The sequence below is a fragment of the Tamandua tetradactyla genome, chromosome 6 (assembly GCF_023851605.1).
Source record: "Tamandua tetradactyla isolate mTamTet1 chromosome 6, mTamTet1.pri, whole genome shotgun sequence".
In the NCBI taxonomy this organism is placed as follows: Eukaryota; Metazoa; Chordata; class Mammalia; order Pilosa; family Myrmecophagidae; genus Tamandua; species Tamandua tetradactyla.
Genome location: NC_135332.1, coordinates 144,470,656 through 144,493,264, shown reverse-complemented (window position 1 = coordinate 144,493,264; position 22,609 = coordinate 144,470,656). Strand labels below are relative to the sequence as shown.

Genomic DNA, 22,609 nt, shown 5'->3' with positions numbered 1-22,609 from the left:
TAGTAAGCCAACCTGTAATAACTGCCCTCACCTTGCCAGTCGAAGAAGAATATCAGCTGTACATAAAACCAGAACAGCTCCACAGTTCAATTCCTCAGGCCTGGCTTGAAGAATTCCCTAATTCCTGGGCAGAAGTTGCCGGGTTAGGGTTGGCAGTCAATCAGCCCCCAGTAGTAGTGACCCTAAAGCCCACCGCCTCTCCAATTCGGGTAAAACAATACTACTTAAGCAAGGAAGCCCGGGAAGGAATCAAGCCCCATATAGAGAAATTCCTTGGCTTGGGAGTACTTAAGCCCTGTCAATCAGCCTGGAACACTCCCTTATTGCCGGTCAAAAAGCCAGGGACTAGAGACTATAGACCGGTGCAAGACTTACGGGAAGTAAATAGCAGAGTGCAGGATATACATCCTACGGTGCCAAATCCCTATAACCTGCTCAGCACTCTCCATCCTGAAAAGACTTGGTATACTGTGCTTGATCTAAAAGATGCTTTCTTCTGCCTGCCCTTGCATAAGGACAGTCAACCCTTGTTCGCTTTCAAGTGGATCGATCCAGAGACGGGATCCTCAAACCAACTGACTTGGACACGCTTGCCCCAGGGGTTCAAAAACTCCCCCACCATTTTTGATGAAGCTCTTCATAAAGACTTAAGCTCCTTCAGAATTCAGCATCCCAGAGTCACCTTGCTACAATATGTGGACGACTTACTGTTGGCAGCAGACACTAAGGAGGACTGTGAGTATGGAACCCGAAAACTGTTAAGTGAGCTAGCCGCACTGGGGTACCGAGCCTCGGCCAAAAAGGCCCAAATCTGTAAAAGGGAAGTAATCTTCCTGGGATATACTCTTAAGAATGGAAAGCGATGGCTCACTGAGGCTAGAAAGAAAACTGTAACACAGATACCCCCGCCCACGACCCGAAAGCAGCTACGAGAGTTCTTAGGGACAGCGGGATTCTGCCGGTTGTGGATCCCAGGGTTTGCAGCCCTTGCTGCCCCATTATTCCCCTTGCTCAAAGGGAGCGCTGATTTCCAGTGGGGAATAGAACAGCAGGAAGCCTTCGACAGCATTAAGAAAGCGCTCCTGTCAGCTCCAGCTTTAACCCTCCCAGACGTGAATAAACCTTTCACGCTCTACATAGAAGAAAGGAGAGGCGTGGCTAGAGGGGTCCTAACACAGGCTTTAGGCCCCTGGAGGAGACCGGTGGCCTATCTGTCCAAGCGATTAGACTCAGTTGCCAGTGGATGGCCACGCTGTCTCAAGGCCATCGCGGCAGCTGCCCTCCTGGCAAAAGACGCAGACAAACTCACTCTAGGACAGAAGCTGACCATAATAGCCCCTCACGCCCTGGAGAGCATAATCCGCCAGCCTCCAGATAGATGGATGTCAAATGCCAGAATTACCCACTATCAGAGCATCCTCCTAGACAAAGACAGGGTGACTTTTGGGGCCCCATCAGCTTTAAACCCGGCTACCCTGCTCCCGGATGAGACCGCGGGACCTGTGCTGCACACTTGCCAAGAGATATTAGCTGAAGAGACCGGAATCCGCAGAGACTTAAAAGACCAACCATTACCTAACTCGGAGGTAACCTGGTTTTCGGATGGAAGCAGCTTTCTCCAACACGGTAAGAGGCGAGCGGGAGCAGCGGTAGTCAGTGGGACAAAAGTTATTTGGTCTTCTAGCCTCCCAGAGGGAACATCTGCCCAAAAAGCTGAACTAATTGCCCTCACAAAAGCTCTAGAATTAGCAAAAGAAAAACGAGCGACTATCTATACAGATAGCCGTTATGCCTTTGCTACTGCCCACGTACATGGGGCAATTTACCAACAAAGAGGGCTATTAACCTCAGCTGGTAAAGAAATCAAACACAAGGAGGAAATTCTTAAACTCCTGGCAGCAGTCATGTTTCCCAAAGAACTAGCCATTGTCCACTGTGCTAGCCACCAAAGAGGTTCAGACCCAATAACCATGGGTAATAAGCGAGCAGATGAAGAAGCAAAAGCGGCAGCATTAAGGGACCCTGTAAACTTGGTCCTAATAACCAAAGAAAACCAGCAACCCCCTGAAACACTATCTGAGGTTACACCCCAAGGAGAATCGGAAGCCCTAGCTTACATACAGCAGGTCCACCAGCTCACTCACCTGGGGACAGGGAAACTACAGCAGCTCCTGCAAGACCAGAGGGAATTGTACCCTCTGGCAGCCTCAAAAAGAAGAGAACTGGCGGATCGCGTAGCTAGAGAATGTCAGGCGTGTCAAATTGTGAACGCCTACCCCACCAAAGCTCCTAACGGAAAAAGACTAAGGGGAACTCGACCTGGGCAGTTCTGGGAAGTCGACTTTACTGAAATTAAACCTGCAAAATATGGACTTAAATACTTGCTAGTTTTTATAGACACCTTTTCAGGATGGGTTGAAGCCTACCCAACTAAGAGAGAAACGGCCCAGGTCGTAGTCAAGAAGATTATGGAAGAAATTTTTCCCCGGTTCGGTCTACCAAAGGTAATAGGGTCAGATAACGGACCCGCATTTGTAGCCCAGGTAAGTCAGGGTGTGGCCAGGATATTGGGGATTGATTGGAAATTGCATTGCGCATACAGACCCCAAAGTTCAGGGCAGGTAGAAAGAATGAACAGGACAATTAAAGAGACCCTAACCAAATTAGCTATAGAGACTGGCTTGAAGGATTGGACCATGCTCCTGCCTTATGCCCTGTTCAGGGCCCGGAATACCCCCTCTGCTCTCATGTGTAATCTAACCCCTTATGAAATCTTGTATGGAGCGCCACCTCCAGTCAAAGACATATCCTCCATTCTAGAGATTAATAGTTCCCTCCATACCCCCTTGCTTGACAGGCTGCGAGCCTTGGAAAAAGCCCAGCGGTTCCTGTGGCGGCAGCTCTCCACCTCCTACCAGCCAGGAGATAACAGAACTCCGCATCAATATCAGGTGGGAGACTTCGTCTACGTCCGCCGCCACCAGGTACAGACTCTTGAACCTCGCTGGAAAGGACCGTATCAGGTACTCTTGACCACCCCCACCGCAGTCAAGGTCGATGGCATCGCATCCTGGATCCATGCGTCTCATCTCAAACCTGCGCCTTCGCCCTCTGAGTCCCAATGGAAACTGGAAAGGACTGACAATCCTCTCAAGCTGCGGGTTCGTAGGGTTACTACTCCTTCTCCTCCTTCCCCTAGGGGAACCCAATTCCAACCCGCATAAGCCTTGGAAATGGACAATAACCAGATGGGATGATGGGAAGACTATAAAAACTTGGGAGGGAGCAGGGGAGCCTTCTTTTCTAGTGACCCCTTGTAATCTTACCACTCTGGGGAACGAGCCCTGCTGCGACCTGACCCCCATCTACCTATGTCCCGCATCCAATCAGGGAAAAAGTTACTGTAACAGCCCAGGACACTATTATTGTGCCTACTGGGGCTGTGAGACTTTAGCTTTAACATGGACAACCTTAGGCGACCCCTTCCTCAAAATAGGGTACCAGAAAACCTGTTCTAATCCTGGAAGCTGTGGGTCTGATGGATGGCCCGGGGCCCACCATGGAACACTCATGACCGGCGGTAGGCCTACAACAGATTTCTCACAAAACCCTTGTGCTAAAATTTGGCTTAATATCACTAACCCCTCAGATAATAGTTGGATAACTGGAAAAACCTGGGGAGCCAGATTATACGAAACCGGCACAGACAGGGGGAGGCTAATACTAATTAAAAAGGAAGAAATTCCCCAAAAAGCTATCAGGGTAGGCCCCAACCCTGTTCTGACTATGAAAAACCCAGGGCCTCGTGCGAAGCCTACGCCCCCAGGAAGGCCTAGCAATAGCTCCCTAATTCCCACTTCTTCCCCCCTTCCGACTCCCAATAGTACTTCTCCCTACAATCCAGAGACTCCTGGTGACCGATTATACAACCTAATTCTAGGAGCCTTTTCTGCCCTCAATCACTCCCGAGCTAATCTCACCCAGTCATGCTGGCTTTGCCTGTCAGCTTCGCCGCCCTATTATGAAGGAATAGCTATAAATAAGTCATATACCATCCTCCCTAATGGCACGTCTTGCGACTGGGACAGCGACCATAAACTCACCCTGTCTGAGGTTACGGGACAAGGAACTTGTATAGGTAACCCTCCTCCCCACGTTAAAATCTTATGTGCCACCATTAATCAAATCCAAAATAATGATAAATTCCTTCAACCTCCCCCAGGTTTAAAGTGGGCATGTAACACTGGAATTACCCCTTGTGTATCTACAAAGGTTTTTAACAACTCTGTCAACTATTGTGTGTTGGTTTCTATATACCCCCGAATTCTCTATCATTCAGGGACAGAATTAGAAACTATACTATTAAGCCAAACCAGATACAGAAGGGAACCAATCTCAATAACCCTGGCAGTTCTTATGGGGGTAACCGCCGCAGCCGGTATAGGCACAGGGACTTCTGCCATTGTACATAGCAATCAACAAACCAGTCAATTTCAGGCCACGATAGATCAAGACTTAAACGAAATAGAAAGATCTGTCTCAGCCCTTCAGAACTCTCTAACCTCCCTTTCAGAAGTAGTTCTGCAAAATAGGCGAGGACTTGACTTACTTTTCCTTAAAGAGGGGGGACTATGTGCAGCTTTAAAAGAACAGTGCTGTTTCTATGCGGATCACTCTGGTGTTGTTAAAGAGTCCATGACAAAACTCAGAGAGCGCCTTCGTGAAAGACAAAAAGAACGAGAGGCGCAACAGGGGTGGTTTGAATCTTGGTTTACTAAGTCCCCCTGGTTGACAACGCTATTATCTGCTCTCGCTGGGCCTTTAATTGTGTTACTTTTAATAATAACTATAGGACCATATATTCTAAATAGAATTATACAGTTTTTACAAAGGCAGATTGGAAATGTCAAATTAATGCTCATCAGACAACAGTACTCAGTATTAAATAACCCAGAAAATCTCTAAGATTAGAGATATGTACAAAAAGGAGTGGGGAATGTAAAGAAGGATTTTATAAAACTTAACAGTAGCTAACTTTTCTTATGTAAAGAAGGATTTTATAAAGAAAAGAGTTATGGGCCCCATCAGGCTAAAACAACCCAGGACTTCCCAGGGGCGGTTATCTGCTGCCTTTGTTATGCAAGGTTTTCTGCTGCCTTGGTTATGCAAGGTTGTAACTGCCGGAGAAAGTTTATCTAAGAATGCAACTGAGAAGGTTGAGTAAGGGAGTTTTGCACGAGACAGCTCCCATGACTCATGCGCGAAAAATGTTTGTTATCTGCTTCTTGCAAAATGTTCGTTATCTACTTCCTGCATAAAGCAGAACCTGTAACTAATGTTCAACCCTCAAACCCCACACCCTTATCCTGGCCCTCAAAAGGCTTCCCAAAACCCAGGTTCGGGGCTCTCTGTTCCTGCGTGTTCAGTGAGCCCCACGCATGTGTGGTAAATAAACCCCTTGCGTGTTGCATGAGAGAACGTCTCTTGGAGTCCTCCTTTGCGCGGCAAAACTCTCAAATTCTTACATTAATACGTGTTACAACATGGATGAACCTTGAAAACATTGACTAAAAGAAGCCAGATACAAAAGGCCATATACTGTACTTGATGGTTAATGTCATGTGTCAATTTGACTAGGTTATAGCATCCAGTTGTTTGGTCAACACTGGACTTCTTGTTACTGTGAAGGCATTTCATAGATGGGATTTGCATCTACAATCAGTTGTTTACATTTATATTCAACAAAGGAGATTGCCCTCAGTAATGTAGGTAATCTCATCCAATTAATTGTAGGTCTAAAATGTCAAAACTGATGGTTTCAGAGATCAGAAGAAGAATTTCTACCTCAACTTTAATACTGGCTCTGCTGGAATTTCAAGCCAGTCTCAGCCAGCCTCCCCTGGGAAATTCAGACTAAGACGTTCAAGGTCAGCTTTATCAGTTCCAGCCTGTGGCCTGCCCTAAGGAGTTTGGACTTGCCAAACCCCATGGCCACATGAGACAATTTCTTATAATAAATCTCTTTATATATTCTCTGGAGAACCCTAATACATAGTATAACTCCATTTATATGAAATGTCTAGAATAAGCAAATCCATAGAAACAGAAAATGGCTTAGTGGCTGCCAGAGACTGGGTGGAGGAGTGAATAGAGAGTGACTTCTAATGGATACAAGGTTTCTTTTTGGGGTAATAAAAATGTTCTGGAATTAGACACTGATGATATGAAGAAACTAAATTATGAATATACTAAAAACCACTGACCACTTGAAAAGATATTAATTACATCTCAATGAAAGAAAATGAAAGCTTTTCACCTCACCTTTACCAACAAAGGATACTCTTTTTTTTTTCTTCCATCTTGGCCAAGTTGATAGAAGAAAAGTAGATTTCAATTTCAATTTGTATTTTTGTTATTACCATCAAAAATATTTATTGATAATTTATATTTCTTATTAAGTGATTTGTCTATTCATGTTTTGCCCATTTTTCTACTGGACTCTTTTTCTTACTGCTTTGTAAAATCTCATATTACAAGATTATCAACCTCTTGCCATTTTACTCAGTATGTCATTTGCCTTTTAACTTTATGAAGGCCGACATAGGGAGATTTTTCATGTTTATATAACCAAACACATTCACCTTCTTCTTCATGAATCTGACCCATTGTTTTAACTAAAAAATTTGTCCTCTTACCCTAACCCACACTACCCCACAACCTCAGCTAATTCTAAAACAAGATTTTATATATCATTCTACTCCCTGTAAGCAACTGTTTAATTTTCTTAAACTTCATTTTTAAGTGGGGACTAAGCAACAGCACTACAAGGGAAGCAGGATGCTTTCTTTCTCTGATTGTTTCTTAGTATAAGGAAGTAGACAGAATAAATACCAAAGTCTCTGACTGCTACAGTTATATGATGATGGCCGCTTCTTCTGATGACTTGTAATAGGGAGGGAAACCCAAATAGATGAGGATGTTCTGAGAGAAGCCCCAACAACTCGAATCCTCAGATCTAATTATCCTGGCCAATAGGTAGACATTTCCTTATACTAATCCTTAGAAAGACAGGTGGAGAATGCCTATCAATTTTCTTAACTTGGTACCTCGCAAGAGTAGGTGCTCAATAATTGTCAGTGGTTTAAATTAAATCTGTTGGTTAACTTATACCTCAGTCTGGATGAACTGGGCCAGGCCACCCTGAGTGAAGCTGGCAGAGGATCAGCTGTGGAAACATATCAGCCAAGATTGCAAAACACTAATTGCTGCATTCTGCTATGGTCCCCGGGCTCTCCAGAACATACCCCATAATGACTAAGAATTCTTTCTTGGAATGTGGTGGAATGAGAATAAAGTGCAAAGATTCCAACTTGATAACCTCCCTCCTGGGCTTTATCAGTATTCTAAAAGTATCCTGGATTTTTTTCCTCCAAGTCTAAGGTTCCAGGGCCTCTTTTCTACACTCTTTTTGACAAGGTAACTTAGCACAGGTCAGTATAAACTAAACTGACTTCAGTTCATCTTAAAAGGACTACTGTGGGTTTCCAGATCTTTATTCCACCCCAGCTTTGTTTTCCTGATAAAACAGAACTTGCAGGTCTTAACATTAATATTCTACCAAGACACTTTTGTCTTCGGAATCTTATATATTCCCTAACCTACAAAATTATTATTGGGGATCTGAATGACAGGATGAGAAACAGTTCTGTTAAAGTACTGGCTATTTGAAAATGTGCATGGGAACACTGCTTCTGCATGGCACCCACTTTACGGATAACCATCTACCTCTGAGAGAAACATCTCATCAATCTGTTATGTTTGGATTACAATAATCCTGACTGTGAATTCTAATAATGAAGGCATCATTACTGTTTTTTTCCTGACTAGTCCTTTCCTACTTACCTCTAATTGTGAGGGAGGGCTTTTTAGTTTGAAAAAATGATCACACCAAGTCTTTGACCCTCAACATAGGTCAGCCTCTGAGAAGAGTTCTTGGTACAACATCAGTGAGCACAAAGTGGATAAACACCAAACAAAAATGTCTGACAGTGTGTCCTAGTGATATCCACCTGAGTTTTAAAGAATCTGTACTCTCTTAATTGGCATCCAATAATCACTCTTAAGAGATAGACTTTGGCTTTTGGTTAGAACTGCCATCTTGCAGTAATGACCCTAATGAAATACATAAAGGGAAAGAGGAGAGGTACCTGCTAGATATTTTCTAGGCTTTTTACAAAAGATGGAGTTGTTCTTTTGGCTACATATATGCAAATCTACAAGAAAGGTGATAGTTTAGATATCAAGGGAATGGACATCATTCAAAAAGGAATGCCCAACAAATGTAACCAAAGTTAAACTGAATGAGTCGATAATGTCACCAGCATGCTTGGCATTGCTGTAAACCACTAAATTAAGGCCACAATTCTTCCAAGAGACGATGTATGTATTGAGCATATCAAACACTCTAAGAGCCAAGATGGCTTCCTGAAATGCATGAAAGGAAAATGATCAGAAAAAGAAGGAAGCCAAAGAGAAAGGGACCTGGTTTCAAATGAAGTTTGAACCTGCCCCACCCAGAGAATCACACTTTGTGAGAACCAATGGAAAAGAGTCTGAGCAGCTGAAACTTATTCTTCATAAATTCATACATATAGGTGTGAAAACAAATAAAAGACTTTTGGATAGCTACAAAAAACAGAGACAGAGATAGACTTCGGAGCCATACAAATCTGGGGCCATATCTCAGTCATGGGACTTAAACTCCTTACAAATGTGGCAAATAACCTTTTAAGCCTCCATTTTCTAATGCATAAAAATATGGATGGTTATAGCTTCCTTAAGGATTAAATAAGTTAACCTATATAAAGTCCTTCAAATGTGCTAATCACTAAAAAAAAAAAAAAAAAAAAAGTGGTGAGAAAAGCACTTCCAGTCAAGACCAGTAAACACACTCCATCCTGTCTCTCCAATTATACAACTGAAGAGCCGAGACACAGTCCATGGGAGCAATGATATGAGGACAGTGAAAGAATGACAGGAGAGTCCCTGTTGCTTTTTTTCTGTCTGTCTACTTGCTGCTTGATTCTTGAGGCAGACACAGTTCTGGGAAATGTGTACAATAGTCTGGGGGAAACTAAAACCTTGGCTTTCTAGTCAGAGGAACAGACAGAGAAACCTCTAGGAGTCCAAAAGTAGTGGGAAGACTGTGGAAAGGAAGGAGCTCAAGAAAACAATTGCATAAAATTGTAAATGAATTCCTGGGCTTACCCTCAAGGAGACCCAAAGGCATAGATCTAACCCTAAATGTTATACTCAAGACTTTAGAACTAAATCATAGGCAAAGAACATCGCCCAAAACTTACAGTGGTCACTGGATGGTGCACAAGTGGGACAGATTCAAACAGCAATGTAAAGTCTTTGAAAACTGAAACAACATTGAAACCATGGTCAACAGAAGTCAGGTAAGAAATTATTGACTAAACCTAACTGGGTTTACCTGCTAAAATCAACATTCTCCACAGGATTTAAGATCCAAAGTCACATAACATAGTATTCAAAATGGTCGGGGTGCAATATAAAATTAGCTGACTTATGAGGAATTAAGAAAATCTCAACATCCTTACAAGAGAAAAGAGAATCAACATATGACAACCCCCAGATGAGGCAGATGTTATGAATTTTCAAAAAACTTTAAAGTGGCTCCAAGAAATCTTCAAGCAAATGGAACTAAATGATAAAAGCAAATATTTTTTTAAATGAATAGAAAGATGGAAAGCATTGTAGAGAAATATAAGATACAAAAAAGAATAAATGAAAATTTTAGAATGGAAAAATACAACAAGTAAAATAAAAAATTCACTGGAGGTGCTTAATGGCAGAATGGAGATGACAGAAGAAAAAAGTCAGTCACTTAAAAACAGAAAAATGGAAATTATTCCGTCTGAACAATAGAGAGAAGATTGTAAAAAAGTGAACAAAGCCTCAAGGACTTGTGACACAATATTAGAAATTTGTGTCAAATGAGTTCCAGAATGAGAGGAGAAATACTGTGGCCCATAAAATAGTTTTGAATAATAGTTGAAAATTTCCTAAATTTGGTGAAAGAAATAACTCAAAGATTTAAGAACTGAGCATAAACACACCAAGGCAAGGCAGAGTGTCAACAACTGGGGGCTCTATTGTATTTTTTACTTGACTTTTAAAAGTAAGCCTGTATTTTCTCTATTAAAAAAATATTTTTTAGGCATTATGCTAAGTGAAGGAAACCAGACACAAAGTACTACATATGGCATGATTTCATTTATATAAAATATAAAATACATAAATCTATAGAGACAGAATTAGATTCATGATTATGTAGAGCTGGGGAAGGATAGAAGGATTGAGGGATGACTACTAAGGGGAATGGGATTTTTCTTTTTGGAGTAATATAAATGCTCTGAACTTGATTATAGTGATAAATGAACAACTCTGTGATTATACTACAAGCCACTGAAACACTCTGGATGGACTGTATGGTTTGTGACTATATCTCAAAAAACTGCTTAAAAAAAAAGAACTCAGCATACTCCAAACAGGATAAATTCAAAGAAATCTACATCCAGATAAATCATGTTCAAGCTTCTAAAAAATAAAGACAAAGAAAAAATCTTGGGAATAGCCAGGGCAAAATGATGCATCACATATTGAAGAACATCAATCTAAATGGCAGCAGAACAACAATTCTGAAGTGCTGAAAGAAAAGAACTGTCAATTCAGAATTCTATACCCAGCAAAAATATATTTCACAACTGAATATGAAATAGAGACATTCTCAGTGAAGTAAAACTAAGAGAATTCATCTCCAACAGCCCTTCTTTATAAGAAATGCAGAAGGAAATTCTTCACATGAAAGAGAACATGGCTTATTTTTCTAATAAATTCTTTAAAATATGCAAAATGGTTAAAGGCAAAAATTATAACTGTCTGGTAGGGTTTTTAATACATGTAGAGGTAACACAATAGAAAGGGGAATGGTGAAGAGACTGATATGGTGGTGAGGTTTCTACACTCTATTTGAAGTGGTAAAATATTAATTCTAGGTGCAATGTGAAAAGTTAAGTATCTATATTTAAATTCTAGAAGAACCACTAAAAATATGAAAATATAGTAAAAATTCCATCAGTAAATTAAAATTTTAAAATATTCAACTAATTCAAAAGAGGGTAGGAAAGAAAAAACAGTAGAATGAAAAATAGAGGGAACCAACAGAAAAACCAATAATTCAATGTTAGAATTATAAACATCTCGATATTTAATTAAATGTAAATAGTAATAAATATACCAATTTAGCTAATCAAATGCTATCTAAAAGAAACTCATTTTAATTTTCAGGTTGAAAGCTGTGGTAGTTAGATTCAGTCGTCAACTTGGCCATGTGAAGATGCCTAGTTATACTGCTGTGGACATGAGCTGATGGCATGTGAACTTCATTTGTTACTGAGTACATCTTGAGTCTGCTAGGAGGCGTGCCTACTGCAATGAATGATGTTTGACTTAATTTGCTGGTGCTTAAATGAGAGAGCTCAATGGAGCACAGCCCAAGCAGCTTAGCATACCTCCGATCAAAGCACTTGCAGCTCAGCCCAGGCCCTTAGAGATGCAGAAAGGAATCACCCCGGGGAAAGACGCTGGAACCCAGAGGCCTGGAGAGAAGGCCAGCAGAGATCACTTTATGCCTTCCCGCGTAAGAAAGAACCTCAGTCAAAAGTTAGCTGCCTTTCCTCTGAAGAACTATACGTTAACTAAATAAATCCCCTTTTATTGAAAGCCAATCCATCTCTGGTGTGTTGCATTCTGGTAGCTAGTAAACTAGAACAAAAGCTAAAGGAAGAAAAAAGATATAGCATTAAAATGTCTCAAAAGAAATATGATGTGGCTACTTTAATATCAGATAAAGTAGACTTAAGAGCAAGTACAAGTGCCAGAGATAAAGAGGGACAGTACATAAAGATAAAGGAACAATTCATCAATAAGATATAACAATCCTAAATGTATATGAACCTATCAACAGAGCCTCAATATATAAAGTAAAATCTGTTAGGACCAAAAGGAGAAATAGACAAATCCACCATCTACCACTATACCACTCCTCTCAATAAGAAACAGAGAAAACAGAAAATCAGGAAAGACATAAAAGAACTGAACAAAACCTTCAAGCAAATGGAACCAACTGATTTTAATAGAATATTCTACCCCCAAACAGCAGACTACACATTCTTTTCAAGTGTTCATGGAACATTCACCAAGAAAGAACACATCTTGGGTCATAAAATAAACCTTAACAAATTTCAAATAACTGAAATAACACAATGTATATTTTCTGACTTTAGTGGAAGTAAACTAGAAATCAGTAACAGAATAATACTGGTAAATCTCAAAATATTTTCAAATTAAAGATACACTATGGGTCAAAGAGGAAGTCTCAAAGGAAATTAGAAAACATTTTCAATAATGTAACTGCAGTCTACCAAAATGCATGGGCTACAGCTAAAGCAGTGCTAAGAAGGAAACTTAAAGCATTAAATGCTTATATTAGGCGAAGAAGTCCCAAATTAAGATTCTAAGCTTTCATCTTAAGAAACCAGAAAAAGAGGAGCAAAATAAATCCAAAATGAAAATAATAATAATAATAAATAAATCCAAAATGAGCAGAGGGAAGGAAATAATAAAGAACAGAAATCAATGAATATGAAATCAGAAAAATGTAGAGAAAAATAAATGAAACAAAAGCTGATAAATTTGAAAAGATCAATAACATAAAATAAACTTCTACCCAGACTAACAAAGAATAAAGGAGAGAAAATGTAAATTACCAAATTCAGGAAGAGGAGATATCACTATAGACCTATCCTATTCATTATGTAGATATATTCAACAAGTTGGATAAAATAAATCAATTCCTTAAAATTACCAAATTACCAAAATTCACCCAAGAAAAAATAGAAAATCTGAACACTTGTGTATACAGTAATGAAATTGAATCTGTATCAAAAAAATCTTTCAAAATAAAAACTCTAGGCCCAGATGGTTTCACTGGTGAATTCTACTACACACTGTCAAAAAATAAATAACATTGGGGCGGGGGGGCAGCATGCAAAGGCAGTTCAGTGGTAGAATTCTCACCTGCCTTGCGGGAAACCCAGTTTGATTCTGGCAGGTCCACTTCCCAAAAAACAAACAAACAAAAAGCTAAAATAAAAATTCAACAAATGGTGCTGCAGTAATGGGATACTCACATGGAAAAAGAATGAAATGTGACCCTCAGGCATATAGCTTACAAAAAAAAAAAAAAGAAAGAAAGAATACCAATTCTGCACAGTGTCTTCCAGAAAATAAAAGTAGAAGAAGCAGATGCCAACTTATTTCACGTGGTCACAGTTGCCTTGATGCCAAAACCAGTATAAAATAAATAAATAATACTATATTTCAATATCTTTCATGAATATATATGCAAAATACTAGCAAACCAAATCCAGCAATCTCTAAAAAGAATAATACGTAATAACCAATACGGTTTATTCCAAGCATGCAAGTCTGGCTCAGTCTTCAAAAATCAATCAAGGTCTGTCTCCAAGAGCACAGTGGAGAGAGACAAAGCCTTCCCTGGCTGGGGTTCCTTCCAAGGCTCCCTGGGCAATGGCTGGGACTCCACCCATCCCCTCTCTAGGGACTGCTGCTTACTCCAGCTGGCCACCCTCCATCCCCTCTATCTCCTCCCTGTTCTGGGCTCTCCCATGGCTCCCAGCCCTCTCACCAGTCTATCTATCCAAGCCATGCAACCTCCAGCCACTGGCTTGGATGGATGCAACAAGGCTGCGGGGGCTTCCAGGGATCTTGCTTCTGAAGTTGATCCTGTTTTTTATCTACGCAGACATTTGCCTTGCTTAGTGCAGCAAAGATTGACGATCTTACTGCTGTGATGGAACCATACCCTATTGTTACTTCTACTATGCCTATACTGGGAATATCCTCTCAGGCATGCCATTGCCAGCATCGTGTTTGGAATCGTATTTATCATGGGGGTCATAAGCAGAATTGCCATCTGCATGTGCATGTGCTTGAAGAGCAACCATGGGACCGAGGTGGGCGTCATCAGGACCACCCACATCAACACCATCTCCTCCTATCCTGTGGCACCACCCCCTATAGTAACAACCAGGAGATGGAATACTCTGCAGACTTGCCTCCACCATACTCCTGGACACTGCAGGCTTCCACAAAGCATACTCCACCCCCTCCTTATTCTGGAAATTTAGGGAAATAATTCCTCTCACAGAGCAGAATATGTGCTCATCAGTGATCTTGCTCAGAACAAAATGCCTCTACTTGGAAGCAGTTAGGAAAAGATAACCCAAAAGAATATTTTGTGAGTCAGACACTATCTTAGATGGAATGCTAGGCTAAGAGATCCAGGGTTTCTATCCTGCTCAGAGCTGACCCCAACTGGAGTATTATGCTTGGTTCTCTAGGACCACATTTTAAGAGATCTACTGGTCAACTTAAGTAAGCACATTCAGAGAAGAGTAAAATTGACAAAACATATGAGAATCTTGTCTTCAAAGAACAGGTTAGGATAGGAGAAAAATATATGAACTTCTAAACTTTACCATTAGGAAATCCCCTGCTACTGTGTCAAGCATTAGGAACACCCAAATCAATAAGCCAAGCCCTTGATCTTGAGGCTTACTCTTGTGAAGCTATGTAGGTGGCTGAGAAGCTTAGCCTACCTATAGGTATGCCTAAGAGGTATTTCTGGAGAACCTCTTTCGTTGTTCAGATGTGGCCTCACTCTCTCTAAGCCCAACTCTGCTAGTGAAATCATTGCCTTTACCCCTATGTGGGACATGATATCCAGGGGTAAAAGTCTCCCTGGAGGTGTGGGAGATGGCTTCCAGGGATGAGTCTGGCCCTGGTAGATCAACAATTCCATCCTGACCAAAAGGGGAAGAAGAAATGTAAATAATAAAGCATCAGTGGCTGAGAGAGTTCAAATAGAGTCAAAAAGCTACTCTGGAGGTCATTCTTACACAAGCTTGAGTTAGACACTGCTACCTATTATAACTTGCCAAACCCTAATCAAAACCATTCCAGCCAATTCTAAAGAAAAGCTAGGGCAGTATGTAAGATTCTACAAACGTTCCATGCACTATGGTAACTTTTCAGAAACCTACAACCTCCAGATGGGTCTCTGGACCAGATAAGTCCTAAAACCTAGAGGTCTCAGCCTCTCCAGAGCATCAGCTAGTTCCATCTCTCTACCCCATATTTATTGACAGCCCCTTCGAACTGAAAAAGTGGGAATAAGCATAGCCCAAATACCCGTAAAGAGTGGGACAGAAAGATCAAAAGTGATGGTGGAGTTATACAGAGAAGGTAGGATTTAACAAATGAATATGATTGCTGAATCATTAAATTGGTATTTCTTTTACTCTCCAGTATCTTAGAGCAGCTAGAAGAAAAAACCTAAAATTGTGGAATTGTAACCCATACCAAACTCTGAGATCTATTCTCAACTAATTGTTCTGCTGTGCTTTGAAATTTATTGCTTTTTTGTATAGATGTTATTTTTCACACACACACATACAAAAGTCAACTGTGATGATAAAAAAATATTTATCCCTTCTAGCTTCCTATACTCTGGAGCAGCTAGAAGGAAAAATCTGAGATGATGGTATGGTAGCCCATGACAAACTCTGGGATCTATCCTGTTAACTACTTGTTTTAGACTGCCTTAAAAACTATTGCTTTTTTCTTTCTTTGCTTGGTATATATATTATAAAATAAAAAAGTTTTTAAAAAAAGAACAATAGAGGGAGAAGATGGCGGCTTAGTAAGATGCACGGGTCTTAGTTCCTCCTGCAGAACAGCTACTAGAGAAGTAGAAATGATACAGAAGAGCTCCCGGAGGCACGACAGACCAAGATGACAGCGTACCCCATTCTGGAACGGCTGACTGGCTCGGAGAACCCGCTCCAGTGAGATCGCCGAGGGGCACGGGCTTCCCTGGGCTGGGGCGGCAGGCGGCCGGAGTCCCTCCCTCCCTCCTTCCCGGGCCGGATGGGAGAATTTGACAGTTGGTCCCCTCAAGCCACGGTGGCTGGCGCCCCCCACCACGCGCGGCCCCCCGCACCAGCTGGGAGAATTGGATCGGAGATCCCCAAGCTGCGGAGAACGGTGACCGGGGTCCCTTCCAAACACGTGGCTTCCCGGTCCGGCTGGGAACAGTGGATAGACACTCCCCCAAGCCATGGCGGCTGGCGCCCCCCCGCCACGCTTGGCGCCCAAGGCCGGCTGGGAAATTTGGACAGGCGCTCCCCCAACCACGGAGGCTGGTGACACTCCCCGCACGCGGATCCGCGGGCCGGCTGGGAGATTTGGATTGGCACTCCCCCAAGCCGCTTCGGCTGGCGACGCCCCCCTACAGCGAGAGTTTTCCAAAGTTAAAGGAGCCACAGCATCTTTTACTGGTGGGACCCGCAGACAGATGAGCGCCACGAGCACCACCTACTGGGCAGGATAAGAAAAAGAGCCCAGAGATTTCACAGAAAAATCTTTCAACCTGCGGGGTCTTACGCCCAGGGAAATCTGATTAAATGCCCAGATGCCAGCAGAAGATAACGGATCACGCTCAGAAATATGAAAATATGGCCAAGTCAAAGGGACAAACCAATAGTTCAAATGAGATACAGGAGCTGAGACAACTAATGCTGAATATACGAACAGAAATGGAAAACCTCTTCAAAAACCAAATCGATAAATTGAAGGAAGACACGAAGAAGACATGGGCTGAACAAAAAGAACAGAAAAACTGAAAAAACAAATCACAGAAGTTATGGGAGTGAAGGACAAAGTAGAAAAGCTGGAAAAAACAATGGATACCTACAATGGTAGATTTAAAGAGACAGAAGCTAGAATTAGTGAATTGGAGGATGGAATATCTGAATTCCAAAAAGAAACAGAAACTATAGGGAAAAGAATGGAAAAATTTGAACAGGGGATCAGGGAACTCAAGGACAATATGAACCGCACAAATACATGTGTTGTGGGTGTCCCAGAAGGAGAAGAGAAGGGAAAAGGAGGAGAAAAACTAATGGAAGAAATTATCACTGAAAATTTCCCAACTCTTATGAAAGACCTAAAATTACAGATCCAAGAAGTGCAGTGCACCCCAAAGAGAACAGACCCACATAGGCGTTCTCCAAGACACTAGTTAGAATGTCAGAGGTCAAAGAGAAAGAAAGGATCTTGAAAGCAGCAAGAGAAAAACAATCCATCACATACAAGGGAAACCCAATAAGACTATGTGTAGATTTCTCAGCAGAAACCATGGAAGCTAGAAGACAGTGGGATGATATATTTAAATTACTAAAAGAGAAAAACTGGCAACCAAGACTTCTATATCCAGCAAAATTGTCCTTCAAAAATAAGGGAGAAATTAAAACATTCTCAGACAAAAAGTCACTGAGAGAATTTGTGACCAAGAGACCAGCTCTGCAAGAAATACTAAAGGGAGCACTAGAGTCAGACACGAAAATATAGAAGAGAGAGATATGGAGAAGAGTGTAGAAAGAAGGAAAATCAGATATGATATATATAATACAAAAGGCAAAATGGTAGAGGAAAATATTATCCAAACAGTAATAACACTAAATGTTAATGGACTGAATTCCCCAATCAAAAGACACAGATTGGCAGAATGGATTAAAAAACAGGATCCTTCTATATGCTGTCTACAGGAAACACATCTTAGACCCAAAGATAAACATAGGTTGAAAGTGAAAGGTTGGGAAAAGATATTTCATGCAAATAACAACCAGAAAACAGCAGGAATAGCTATACTAATATCCAACAAATTAGACTTCAAATGTAAAACAGTTAAAAGAGACAAAGAAGGACACTATCTACTAATAAAAGGAACAATTAAACAAGAAGACATAACAATCATAAATATTTATGCACCGAACCGGAATACCCCAAAATACGTGAGGAATACACTGCAAACACTGAAAAGGGAAATAGACACATATACCATAATAGTTGGAGACTTCAATTCTCCACTCTCACCAATAGACAGAACATCTAGACAGAGGATCAATAAAGAAATAGAGAATTTGAATATTACAATAAATGAGCTAGACTTAACAGACATTTATAGGACATTACATCCCACAACAGCAGGATACACCTTTTTCTCAAGTGCTCATGGATCATTCTCAAAGACAGACCATATGCTGGGTCACAAAGCAAGTCTCAACAAATTTAAAAAGATTGAAATCATACACAACACTTTCTCGGATCATAAAGGAATGAAGTTGGAAATCAATAATAGGCGGAGTGCCAGAAAATTCACAAATACGTGGAGGCTCAACAACACACTCTTAAACAACAAGTGGGTCAAGGAAGAAATTGCAAGAGAAATTAGTAAATATCTCGAGGCGAATGAAAATGAAAACACAACATATCAAAACCTATGGGACGCAGCAAAGGCAGTGCTAAGAGGGAAATTTATTGCCCTAAATGCCTATATCAGAAAAGAAGAAAAGGCAAAAATTCAGGAATTAACTGTCCACTTGGAAGAACTGGAGAAAGAACAGCAAACTAACCGCAAAGCAAGCAAAAGGAAATAAATAACAAAGATTAGAGCAGAAATAAATGAAATTGAAAACATGAAAACAATAGAGAAAATCAATAAGACCAGAAGTTGGTTCTATGAGAAAATCAATAAGATTGATGGGCCCTTAGCAAGACTGACAAAAAGAAGAAGAGAGAGGATGCAAACAAATAAGATCAGAAATGGAAGAGGAGACATAACCACTGACCTCACAGAAACAAAGGAGGTAATAACAGGATACTATGAACAACTTTACACTAATAAATACAACAATTTAGATGAAATGGATGGGTTCCTGGAAAGGCATGAACAACCAACTTTGACTCAAGAAGAAATAGATGACCTCAACAAACCAATCACAAGTAAAGAAATTGAATCAGTCATTCAAAAGCTTCCTAAAAAGAAAAGTCCAGGACCAGATGGCTTCACATGTGAATTCTACCAAACATTCCAGAAAGAATTAGTACCAACTCTCCTCAAACTCTTCAAAAAAATCGAAGTGGAGGGAAAGCTACCTAATTCATTCTATGAAGCCAACATCACCCTCATACCAAAACCAGGCAAAGATATTACAAAAAAAGAAAATTACAGACCAATCTCTCTAATGAATATAGATGCAAAAATCCTCAACAAAATTCTAGCAATCGAATCCAACAACACATTAAAAGAATTATACATCATGACCAAGTAGGATTCATCCCAGGTATGCAAGGATGGTTCAACATAAGAAAATCAATTAATGTAATATACCATATTAACAAATCAAAGCAGAAAAATCACATGATCATCTCAATTGATGCAGAGAAGGCATTTGACAAGATTCAACATCCTTTCCTGTTGAAAACACTTCAAAAGATAGGAATACAAGGGAACTTCCTTAAAATGATAGAGGGAATATATGAAAAACCCACAGTTAATATCATCCTCAATGGGGAAAAATTGAAAACTTTCCCCCTAAGATCAGGAACAAGACAAGGATGTCCACTATCACCACTATTATTCAACATCGTGTTGGAGATTCTAGCCAGAGCAATTAGACAAGAAAAAGAAATACAAGGCATCAAAATTGGAAAGGAAGAAGTAAAACTATCACTGTTTGCAGACGATATGATACTATATGTCAAAAACCCGGAAAAATCCACAACAAAACTACTAGAGCTAATAAATGAGTACAGCAAAGTAGCAGATTACAAGATCAACATTCAAAAATCTGTAGCATTTCTATACACTAGTAATGAACAAGCTGAGGGGGAAATCAAGAAACGAATTCCATTTACAATTGCAACTAAGAGAATAAAATACCTAGGAATAAATTTAACTAAAGAGACAAAAAACCTATATAAAGAAAACTACAAAAAACTGTTAAAAGAAATCACAGAAGACCTAAATAGATGGAAGGGCATACCGTATTCATGGATTGGAAGACTAAATATAGTTAAGATGTCAATCCTACCTAAATTGATTTACAGATTCAATGCAATACCAATCAAAATCCCAACAACTTATTTTTTCAGAAATAGAAAAACCAATAGGCAAATTTATCTGGAAGGGCAGGGTTCCCCGAATTGCTAAAAGTATCTTGAGGAAAAAAAACGAAGCTGGAGGTCTCATGCTGCCGGACTTTAAGGCATATTATGAAGCCACAGTGGTCAAAACAGCATGGTATTGGCATAAAGATAGATATATCGACCAATGGAATCGAATAGAGTGCTCAGATATAGACCCTCTCATCTATGGACATTTGATCTTTGATAAGGCAGTCAAGCCAACTCACCTGGGACAGAACAGTCTCTTCAATAAATGGTGCCTAGAGAACTGGATATCCATATGCAAAAGAATGAAAGAAGACCCGTATCTCACACCCTATACAAAAGTTAACTCAAAATGGATCAAAGATCTAAACATTAGGTCTAAGACCATAAAACAGTTAGAGGAAAATGTAGGGAGATATCTTATGAATCTTACAATTCAAAGCGGTTTTATGGACCTTAAACCTAAAGCATGAGCACTGAAGAAAGAAAGAAATAAATGGGAGCTCCTCAAAATTAAACACTTTTGTGCATCAAAGAACTTCATCAAGAAAGTAGAAAGACAGCCTACACAATGGGAGACAATATTTGGAAATGACATATCAGATAAAGGTCTAGTATCCAGAATTTATAAAGAGATTGTTCAACTCAACAACAAAAAGACAGCCAACCCAATTACAAAATGGGAAAAAGACTTGAACAGACACCTATCAGAAGAGATGCTCAATGTCCCTGGCCATTAGAGAAATGCAAATCAAAACCACAATGAGATATCATCTCACACCCACCAGAATGGCCATTATCAACAAAACAGAAAATGACAAGTGCTGGAGGGGATGTGGAGAAAGAGGCACACTTATCCACTGTTGGTGGGAATGTCAAATGGTGCAACCACTGTGGAAGGCAGTTTGGCAGTTCCTCAAAAAACTGAATATAGAATTGCCATACGACCCAGCAATACCATTGGTAGGTATCTACTCAAAGGACTTAAGGGCAAAGACACAAACGGACATTTGCACACCAATGTTTATAGCAGCATTATTTACAACTGCAAAGAGATGGAAACAGCCAAAATGTCCATCAACAGACGAGTGGCTAAACAAACTGTGGTATATACATACGATGGAATATTATGCAGCTTTAAGACAGGATAAACTTATGAAGCATGTAATAACATGGATGGACCTAGAGAACATTATGCTGAGTGAGTCTAGCCAAAAACTAAAGGACAAATACTGTATGGTCCCACTGATGTGAACCAACATTCGAGTATAAACTTGAAATATGTCATTGGTAACAGAGACCAGCAGGAGTTAGAAACAGGGTAAGATAATGGGTAATTGGAGCTGAAGGGATACAGACTGTGCAACAGGACTAGATACAAAAACTCAAAAATGGACAGCATAATAGTACCTAATTGTAATGTAATTATGTTAAAACACTGAATGAAGCTGCATTTGAGCTAAAAAAAAAAAGTTGCATAAGTTATGGACCTTCATAATATAGAAACCATGCAGCCATAAAAATCGTATTTATTCAGAGTATTTAGTAAAATGATTAAAAATTATCATAATAGAACAACTTTAAGTGACACAAAAACAGCATAAAACTTTGTATGTCGAACAATGCTTAATGCATAGGAATAAAAGACTAGAAGGACAAAAAAAAAAAGAAGGTGAAGAGGCAGCCAACTCAATGGGAGAAATTATTTGGAAATCACATATCAGACAGAGGTTTGACTTCCTGTATATATATAGAAATCATACAACTCAACAACAAAACAACAAACAATCCAACTATAAAATGGGCTAAAGTTATGAATAGGCATTTTTCTGAAGAGCTAATACAGATGGCTCAAAGTGACATAAAGAGGTGTTCATTTTCACTGCCTATCAATAAGGAAAATGCAGATCAAGACTACAATGAAATACCACCTCACATTTGTAAGAACGGCTGCTATTAAACAAACAGGGAACTACAAATGTCGGAGAGGATGTGGAGGAACTGGGACACTTATACACTGCTAGTGGGAATGTATAACGGTGCGGCCACTATGGAAGACTGGTTAGTGGTTCCTTAGAAAACTAAATATCGAGTTGCCCTATGACCCAGCAATAACACTACTTGGTATATACCCAGAAAAGCTGACAGCAACGACACAAACAGACATTTGCATACTGATGTTCATGGCAGCATTATTCACAGTTGCCAAAGATGAAAACAAACCAAATGCCCATCAACAGAAGAGTGGATCAACAAAATGTGGTATATACATACGATGGAATATTATGCAGCAGTAAGACAAAATGACAACCTGAAGCACATGACATGATGGATGAGCCTCAAAGACATAATGCTGAGTGAAATTAGCCAGACACAAAAGGATACATACTGTATGATTCCACTTTTATGACCCGCGTAAAGGTAT

At 40.2% G+C, this 22,609-nt stretch overlaps 1 protein-coding gene and 1 pseudogene across 1 annotated transcript in view; one reads left to right on the top strand and one right to left on the bottom strand.

Annotated features, from left to right (window-relative positions):
* The window catches only part of SPAG1 (sperm associated antigen 1), a 97,078-nt gene that overhangs the window by 32,208 nt on the left and 42,261 nt on the right, over positions 1-22,609 (bottom strand). The gene's annotated exons all lie outside the window — the stretch shown is intronic.
* On the top strand, positions 13,840-14,305 carry LOC143686406 (cysteine and tyrosine-rich protein 1 pseudogene; annotated as a pseudogene).